This window comes from Helianthus annuus, chromosome 8, assembly GCF_002127325.2.
Source record: "Helianthus annuus cultivar XRQ/B chromosome 8, HanXRQr2.0-SUNRISE, whole genome shotgun sequence".
Classification (NCBI taxonomy): Eukaryota; Viridiplantae; Streptophyta; class Magnoliopsida; order Asterales; family Asteraceae; genus Helianthus; species Helianthus annuus.
Genome location: NC_035440.2, coordinates 30163503 through 30174327, shown reverse-complemented (window position 1 = coordinate 30174327; position 10825 = coordinate 30163503).

Genomic DNA, 10825 nt, shown 5'->3' with positions numbered 1-10825 from the left:
TGGTGCGTCCAATTCTTGTCAATCAAGAACCATCTTCGGTGAACAATAATACTCTCGACAATGAGGATTTTCATGATGCAGCCGAATTGAACGAATCTTCAGAGGATGATGAATTTCTAGATGCAGATCAAGAAGCTCCAACAGCAGTACATGGTACTTCAGAGGGTACTCCTCCAGTGGATACCCATAGAACAGCTGAAGCTACTGCATCATCCTCTTCGTCAATTCCGGGCATTGATTTAGTTGTTGATCTCAATCTCAACAACCTGGGTATAAATATTCCAGTTCCAGATAATCCAGAAACAAGGATTCATAATACCCATCCTCAACAGAACATCATCGGAAATGTGCAAAGTGGCATTCAAACAAGAAACATGTTGCGAAACAACAACAATGCAGGCTTGTATGCGGCTATTCGAGAATCCGGGCAACAAAACGATTGGTCTTTCGCGTGTTATGTTTCACAGGAAGAGCCAAGAACTTGGAAAGAAGCCATGTTGAAGCAATGCAGGAAGAACTGCAACAATTCCAGAAGCTTGGTATCTGGAAACTCGTAGAGAAACCTGCTGGCTACAAGAAGATTGGTACCCGTTGGGTTTTCAAATGCAAAAAGGATGACCGCGGAGTTGTTATCCGGAACAAAGCACGTTTAGTCGTTCAAGGTTTTCGTCAGATAGAAGGAATCGACTACAATGAAGTCTATGCACCTGTTGCACGTCTGGAAGCTATTCGGATCTTTCTGGCTTATGCCTCATTCAAAGGATTCAAGGTTTACCAGATGGACGTCAAAAGTGCATTCTTACATGGTGTGGTTGAAGAAGAGGTGTACGTCGAACAGCCTCCAGGTTTTGAAGATCCTATCCATCCCGATCGGGTTTGTTTGCTCAACAAAGCTCTCTATGGTCTTCATCAAGCACCGCGATCTTGGTATGCAACCTTATCTAACTATCTGCTGGAGAACGGTTTTCGAAGAGGTCTTATCGACTGTACTCTTTTCATCAAAGAACAAGATGGAGATCTTCTTCTGGTACAGGTATATGTTGATGATATTATTTTTGGTTCTACTAATGATGTCTTGTGTTGGAATTTCGAGCGCATAATGCAGGATAAATTCGAGATGAGTGCTATGGGGGAAATGACTTTCTTTTTGGGCCTACAAGTGCAACAAACTGAGTCTGGGATATTCATCCATCAGACTAAATATGTTGGTGACATCTTGAGCCGGTTCCAGATGTCTGATGCAATGCCCATTGGTACCCCACTGCCACAAAATCACGGAATTACTCCAGACTTGAAGGGTGAAGCTGTTAGCCCCTCATACTACCGCGCAATGATCGGATCTCTTATGTACCTCACAGCATCAAGGCCAGACATAATGTACCCAACGTGCCTGCTTGCCAGATATCAAGTCAACCCGAAGGCCTCACATCTTGCAGCTGTAAAAAGGATTTTTCGTTATTTGAAGGGTTACCCTGACACCGGTCTATGGTACCCTAGGGATAATAACTTTGACTTGATCGCATTCAGTGATTCTGATTTTGGCGGACGCAAAATCGACGGCAAATCCACAACGGCTGGATGTCAGTTTTTAGGAAATAGCCTAGTCACATGGCAGTGCAAGAAGCAGACGTGCGTCGCCACATCAACATGCGAAGCTGAATACATTGCTGCCTCAAGTTGTTGCTCCCAAGTTCTTTGGATCCAACAACAATTACGCGACTACGGTTTTGAATTCCTAACTACTCCTATTTACGTTGATAATTCTGCTGCATTACAGATCACTAGAAATCATGTGCAGCACTCAAAGACCAAACACATCGAAATCAAATATCACTTCATACGTGATTGCTTTGAGAAGAGGCTAATCGATGTTGTTAAGGTCCACACCGATGACCAACGTGCCGACCTTTTTACCAAAGCCTTTGACAAATCAAGATTTGACTTTTTATTATTGGTAAACGGCATTAAGGTCAAGCAAGAGTAAAACCAACATCGGAAAATCATTTTTGTAAATACCTTGTGTTTTAAATTTGTCTTAGTTTATTGATTTTAGGGGGAGTAAATCCAAGAATTTGAAAATCCAAAAACATCGAAAAATTTCAAAAACACAAAAACAATAGAAAAACAAAAATGAGTTTCCTGGCGAGCAAAAGAGAAAATGATAGTACATCAGTGGTCTATCCAAACCTCTTTAAACCTTAAATGAAAAACGATAAGCAGCTCTATATAAGATGTATCGGTAGGCTCACAATCATTTTAAAGTGTGCAGGGTGATATAAATCTTAATCGACTGAAGACCAGGTGGGAACCATTCATTGGCATATGGTCTTAGTACCGAAATTTCGTTTGATAGATTGCCGAGGTTCTGAGATATTCGTTCTTTATGCTGCTTATTATCTGGGTATCATGGTTGTTTCTTTTACCGAAAAATAACGGGGACGCAAGTCTAGATCTTCCATGATACTATACATACGTGTACATACTGCATTCGACCTCAATAAGTGATAAACAATCACATGTCCAAACAAAATAAGTGATAAAATATCACATTTATCCGGGAGTCAAGTTCGTCTCTCTGCTGTACGGAAGTACTGACCTGTTCACGGACTTGCTCCTGTGCCCTCATGCATATGAAAATCAAGTTCCTCATAAATAAGTGATTCTATCACATAGGGCTTGTTTTCAAATCAAAATAAGTGAGAATCTCACATCATATACGGTCAAACAGATGATAATCGGTATACTCACCGGTAAGATGAACCCTCGCGCATACCTTGATACGGGAATGTGTCGTGATGTGGATAAACACCGGTCGATAAGTATAAATCATACCTTAACGTATCTCCTAAACATGATTACATCTGATAAGTTGTAGGACCGGTTTTGCGACCGTTCGATTGCGTAACGGACGTTTCACGTGCGGAATCCGTGAACGTACGTGACCGAACACACGATAACGTACTACTAATGTGATTCCATTGATAGAATTGACGTGTACGGTACAAGAATCACAAATACAATACTTTCTCTCTCTACTTTCTCTCTCTAGAAAGTCTTCTCTCCAAGTCTCCTCCTAAACTTCTATCAAAATCTCTATCAAGAACTCTCAAAATCTAACTAAACTAGTGACATAATCCCCTATTTATATGGTCAAGACTATTTAATGAAAGTTCACACTAATTACAAGTTTGCCACCTTGCCATTTCTAACTAAATATGACATTATGCACTTGATTCCTTCCGGCTTTTCACTACGACTCGGATTGACGAAGGCGATAGACAAAATATGCATCAACAATCTCCCCCTTGGATATTGCCGTAGTCAATCTCGTAGTGAAACTCGTAGCGACTTGACTTTCTCTCTCTCTTGAGTTCGTCTTGCTTGAACAGAATCCCGGTGGATCTGTCTTCAGCTTCCGTTGCTCTCTTTCTTCAGATTCTTCAGGCTCCCCCTTGCGTTAAGCTTCTGTGCTTTTGGGATCGACACCTGGCTTTGCGTATCAACAGATTGAATGTTGACGGAATCTTCAGTGAGAGTCTTCAACATGACATTCTCGGATATAGCTTGGTCTTCTTCAGAAATTCTGCCTGGATCTTTCTTTCTTTGGCTATAACTTTCATCAGACTTCCCCTATCACCCTGCTAGGATAGACATCTGGGATTTGTTACCACCATAGAAATTTTCTCCTGACTTCTCTCTGTTCAGCTCATCATCTGCATCATCTCAAACACTCTATCACAAACAAATAAAGTTGTGATTCAATTTAATGAATCAACAAATCATTTGAGAATTTTTACAAACTAAACACTAATCACAAATTTGAAACATTTCAATTTCTAATTCAAATTAAAAAAAATTAATGAATCATTTTAAACATTTCAAATGTCTTAACCAACCTGTATGTTCATCAAGTTTAGCCTTTGAGATTTTGAAAATCAGCTCTTCACCATCAGTTGTCGAAAATCTTTTTGGATTTTTTTTAAAATATGAAACATAAATGCAAAGACAGAAATTTAAATGCAAAACAAACATATTTTTGTGAGTTTGTGCAAGAGGATCATATCAGTTTTTGAGACATAACACAAGCACCGTTAAGCTTTTAATCGTTTTAAGTTCTAAACAATTCACGTAGATTGACGATATAAATGTCCTCTTAAATTTTCATACAATTTTCAATCTATTCAGGATACTATTTAGGTATTTTATGAACTTAGTTCAATTCATGTGTCCCACCTCTTGAATATACTCCCGTATCTAGAATCCCAATATTCAGTCTTACCGGTATGAACACTACAATGAGGTCTGTACATAAATTAGGGGAAAAATGCGAGAACTGAGGGATCTCAGGTCAGAACTTCCGTTCAGCAGAGAGATATCAGCTTCGACTTAGCAGTGTGTCCCCTTTAGAGGATCTTTTCAGCTACAACAGATGATTATCAATTTGATTGTCTAATCAACTGAGGGCTTTATGCTATATTTCAAGCATTTTGTGGAAAGTATTAGCCAAGGACTAGGTCAGAACTACCGTTCAGCAGAAGTCCCGGAATAATACCCCAGACATCATAGAGTATAAACACCTAGTATATCAGAATACGAGACCTTTCAAACGAGATTTCAGGGGTTACCTATATATCCAAGTAGTGTTCCCCACGAATTTCATAAGTTTGAAATTTTAGGTTTATATCCCGAATAAATCTACTAAATGTACAAAAACCTATCGTCACATCATTAGTGAGACCGTTTATCACATTTTACATTACATTTCTTTAGCATGCTGTGATAGTCTAACTGATTTACTATCATTTCCTCTTGTTTCGCAACAAAACTCATTTTTACAATTTTTCAATGTTTTTGACATTTTCAAATTTTCTATTTTTTTTTTAAATTTTTCTCCCCCTAAAATCAAAATATGTTTCAATTTTGATTTTCTGGGAAAATTTGAAACAAACTGTACAAAGTTGACAACCTGATGAGAATCACTTCAATTCTCTATCCACCTGGCATAAACAATCAGAACTCCCCCTCACAACAAACTATTTTCCCATTGTGATTTCAAAACACTTAAGTTTGTTTTAATCAAAATGGCTTTTCCGGAAAATATTAGTTTGTTTACCAAACAGTTTAAGTACGGGGTTACTTCATTATCTTGTTTTCTACACAAAAGTAGGAAAATCCAAGTACAAGTTAATGTCCTTGATTTACCATATGCAGTCCAGAATCCTCTGTACCACTTGTAAAACATTCACAAACACAACCAAACCTCTTTACCGTTTGCATGATTGACGTTACCGAATAAAATTCAAGAAAGATGCCGATTCATGATCCACGCTTACCAACCTGGGAGCTCCGGCAAGTCAGGTTTTTCTATTTGAAAAGTTTCACCCAAGCCTGACCAGCCTTGGGTGATTTTGAATTCTTATTCAACAATGGTGGAAAATTTTTCTCATTCATTGTTAAACTAGAATTTTCGACCTTTACCTCAACACATGGCTCTTCTGGTTTTACCATACCAGAATCATTGCCTGAATGTGGCTTGTCTGACTTTAATGAGTCAGATTCATTACCGACATGTGGCTCCTTTGTTTTCGAAGAAACAAATTCATCGCCAGGAAGTGAAAACTTCACTTTCTTCTTTTTCTCCTCTTTTGTCCTCAGATTTGCATCTGATGAATTCGACTTGCTTGACTTTGCAGTTGAGGAAGTTGATTCATCAGCACTCTTCTTCGATCTGTCGGGTGAACCCGAGGACAAAATCTTTTCGAGATATTCTCTCGCTTTCTTTCTCTTTTTCCTCAGTCGGTCTTTCTGCCCCTAAGAAAGCTTCACTTTTGTTTCTTGAACTTTAGGTTCTTTGACCTTCTGTTCTCTGACGTTTTGGCCCGAAGCTTTCAATTCTTTGGGCTTGACAACGACTGGTATCTTCTTTGCCATTTTCTGAGAATTAGCCCTCAATCTGTCATTCGATCTTCTTAAGCAATCTCTGGCAATGTGTCCTTTGATTTGACAATTATAGCATCTTTTTGTCTCAAATCTCCAATTTCGGCAGTTAACAGCAATGTGTCCTTGATAACCGCATCGGTAACACACTCTGTTATCGTACCGTATACCACCTTCACACCAAACGCTCAGATCATAGCATTGTCTGGCTTGGTGATATTCTTTCCTCAAGTTTGCTGGATTTGGCTTTTGAGCACTGTGGTCAAACCTGCACCACTTATTACCAACATTTTTTGAGTTTTCATTTTTCAATTTTTGTGTTTTTTGATTTCGATTGGATGATCGATCTGATGAGCTTTTATTTTCTTTTTGAGCATTTTTCAAATTTTTAACTTTTTGTTTCTGTTCTACAATCTTCTTAACAGGTTTTTGCTTAGAGCATTCTCCCTTTTCAGTCGATTGCAAAACAGTTTTCTGAAATTTTTCTTTTAATTTCAAAAACAATTTTTGTTTTTCTATTTTTCCTTTTTCATCATCAAATTTCTCATCACAGTCTTCAACTTTGACATTGTCAAAGTTTGTGACATTGTCACTTATTGGAACTGAATTGATCGGTTTTGGACAAGGAATATTCAACTTGTCAGATTTAGTCGCAAAACTGATCAATTTCTTCTCAAGTTCATCTATCTTGATCCTGGAATTCTTAGCTTCTTCCTCAAGCTGAGATATTCTCTCAAGATGAGACTTGATGGAATTTTCATTCTCAACCTTCAAATTTTCAAGAACAGATGTTTTATCTTCCAGAATTTTTATCTATTCTTGAACTTTTGATTCATTCGCTTTCAAGTTCTTGTTTTCCAACTTGATCCAGAAATCTTCATCTTCTGATGATTTCTGTTTACTTTCAATCTCTTTTTCCAACTCTTTGATTCTCATTTGTGCATACTCACCTTCTTTTTCAAGTTTGATAATTTTCTGAAGATGGGAATTTATAATTTTCTGTTTTTCAATGTTGTTTTTACTAAACACATTTCTCCCATCTTCAAGAATTTTCATTTGCTCTTCACATTCTTGATTTTTTAAAGTTAAACTGTTAAAATCATTTAACAATTTATCATTTTCTGTTTTTAGTTTCTCACAATTTTCATGTAACCAAAGAATCTGGTTTTCAGCAGCGTGCTTCTCATCGTTCAGTCTTTTGACTTCAGATGCCAAACTTGCCATGTCTTTCACGAGTTTGTCATTATCAGTCTTGACGTCATCGCATTTTGAGCACATTGATTCATTCTTCACCGATTCTTCAGCTTTTGGAGTTTCTTCTTCTTTTGCTATGAATGTACCTGCACAAAACATTTTAACGAAATCAAGAGGATTTCCATTATTATCAATATAACAACCTCGTTTGAAATCGTATTTCAGCACATGTTTTGCCCTGATACATTTACAAATCCTTTTGATCATCTCCTCAAACACATCTAAACCCAGATCTAGCACATTATTTTCCAAAACCTTGATCATTTCTTTCTTTTTCTTTTTGATTTCGAGTTCATGAGCTTTAAGTTTGCTGATGAATTGATTTAAAGGAAGTTTTGAAAAATTTGAGTCCTCTCTTAAATTTTTCAAACATTCACTCCATTCAATCGGTAATGCATCTGCAAATTTCTCCAATTTCTCAGCAGTTGACGGATATATCTCATGATCTTTCAGATAATTCATTACCACATTATATCTGTCGATAAGATCGTCCAACATTTCGTCTTTCAAACACACAAAATATTTGAACCTTTTTGCCCATCCATCTTTGCTCACTTTTCTATAACCCTCATCTAGAAATCCGTGATGCCAATTATTAAATCTTTCGAAATAATAATTTTCTTCTTCATCAAACATTTTGATCTCACTTTCTTCACTAAGTGACTTGATTCAAAAATTTGTTTTTCGCACAAATCTCACACAATTTCAATTTCCACAAAGCTAGCAACCCACTAATCAAACCTGCTTCACAATAGGAAATGGGGCGGTGTCAACAAGGTCAACAACAACAACAACAATCTACATCAATAACCTGCCTTCAATTGTGGGCTTTTGTTTTGATTGGACCAAAAACAACTGTCGACAAAGCTAAGTGGGGTGGTGAAATGGGCTTCAGTGATTGGGTATTGGAATGGTGCAATCAAAACTAAAAGGCTGTGGGCTTAGAATTTGACGGTGGGTTTAAAAAAACTGCAATTGGGTAATAGGGCGGTTGTCTTAAGGGTTGGGCGGTGCAAAATGGATTGGGCGATGAACAAGTCTAATTGGGTGGTTTGGGTTAGTGAGTTGGTGCAAGAAAAGATTTGATTGGGTAAATGGGCAAATGGGGCGGTGCAACTGTGTTTAAAGCCCACCTCAATAATCACTTAGCCGACACCTACACTTAATTTGATTTTGATTAGGCCACTCAGATGTTCACGTGCAGCCTTGAAAACGATGACAAAAGAGCGAGCTTGTATGGTTGACACTATGAGCGGTTCCACACTTTGACTTAAAAGCGAGCCATATTAGTCCACAAAAGCGGTTCAATGATTAACCTAAAAGCGATTCAACTGTTATAATTTTTGAGCGGTTCAACCCAAAGTCTGTTTGAGCGATCCAACACTTTTCCAATAAGCGATCCTGAGGTGTTCATAAAAGCGATTCACACATGAATTTTGACGCGATTTCGGTTCGAAAAATTGCGATTTCTCCAAAACGGCTTGGAGTTTCAATGTGAAACTTGGTAGGGTTTTGATTCAATGATATTCGCACACTATACTTGAATTTCAGACGAATCGGACCGTGAAAACACGTTCAATTTGTCGAATTTCCGTAAAAACCGTAAGAAACGAGTAGAAAATGAAGAAATAGGTGAAATCGGATCTGATTTGGCTCTGAATACGCTGAAATCTGTACGAGAACGACGTGTTTGATCAAGCAATCGAGCTCCTAGCTCTGATACCACTTGTAGGACCGGTTTTGCGACCGTTCGATTGCGTAACGGACGTTTCACGTGCGGAATCCGTGAACGTACGTGACCGAACACACGATAACGTACTACTAATGTGATTCCATTGATAGAATTGACGTGTACGGTACAAGAATCACAAATACAATACTTTCTCTCTCTACTTTCTCTCTCTAGAAAGTCTTCTCTCCAAGTCTCCTCCTAAACTTCTATCAAAATCTCTATCAAGAACTCTCAAAATCTAACTAAACTAGTGACATAATCCCCTATTTATATGGTCAAGGCTATTTAATGAAAGTTCACACTAATTACAAGTTTGCCACCTTGCCATTTCTAACTAAATATGACATTATGCACTTGATTCCTTCCGGCTTTTCACTACGACTCGGATTGACGAAGGCGATAGACAAAATATGCATCAACATAAGTTGAGCTTAAGTGGACAACAATACCGATAATTGTTATAGAATGCTTATCTTAATGTTAACTAACTGAACAACAAGAGTGTTTTGGCATGACCGTACACTGATATGATTCTCTTACCCTCGAAACTCGCAAAAAGAATGTCTGTATATATTTATTTACTGCTTTCAGTCTTTACATTTCGAAATATTAAAAATACCAAAAAGATTTTAGGTATGTTTTAATATAAACTTTATAAAAGCCAAAAAGATTTTATTTCTATTTTATTTTCGATCGTACGATGTTGGATCTCGAGTCTTCGTTACCTGAAACCTGAACGAAAACCGAATTGACTAAATCTTCATAAACGGTCGAAATTTGCAAGTTATGAAAGTTAGAAACTAAAACTGACAAATTTATTAAACTTTCAAACTGTCGGACGGTGTTTGATTGTGACATGGTCATTAGTGTGTCGTTTGTTTATGCTAACTATATTCCAAGCAGTTGTTCTTATTACGCGTTTAGATTTCTTGCATGTGCAGATTCTAAAGGCAAGGAGAACATAGTCGATGACAAGCTTCGGAATGAAGACACGACGTGAAGGCACTCAAATGATGAAGATGATCGAGTTGCCGCTGACCATCATCAACACCACAAGGATCTCAAGTATTAATGATCAAGTCTTTCACGAGCATAACTCAAGGGGGAGCTTATGTTAAGGGGGAGTTTGTCAACACACTTCCTACATGATACGGGTAGTTTGTTGATACACTCTCTGCTTTCAAGACGTGAAAACTTTGAAGATCCTCCGACATTGAAGACTTGAAAGGACATCAGAGTCTTGAAGACACGAAGATCAAAGATGATCAAGATCGAGACAAAGCTACAGCCAAGGGGGAGTTTGTTGGTGCACTTGTGTCTGTACTTTGTCTGTATTCGGTCATGATGAAAAACGATGTCCTTGTTAGTCCTGTAAGTTTGACCAAGTCAACCATCCTCCTGGTTTGACTTGGACAAACAGTTAGATTATGGTTGTATAATGTTTTGTGTCGAAGGATAAGGCATCGAAGGATTGTGTATATCCTTCGATGAGCTCGAAAGATATCATTCGATGGATACAGATGGACTTCGAAGGATATGCCATCCTTCGAAGTATATGTGGATCCTTCGATGGCTTTGTGATCGACAGATGATCTATCGATCGGTCAGTTTGATCCTTCGACCATACAACCTGTGTTGGGTATATATACCCATGTAGTGTGTTCACTTCATTAAAAAAGAGTCACGAGAGATAAGGCAGACAAGGAGAGACACTTCTGTCAAGAACACACACACACACACTTAGAGAGAGTTTACAAAACAGATTTGTAAACATTGAGCTTGTAACCGAACCTTTCATACGTATTAATACAAGTGGTGTTAATCGGTGAATATTGTGTGTCTTGTGTTTGTGCTTGTTTCATCTCGGTTTGCACTCTAGCTTGGATTCCGCACTTGCTAGTG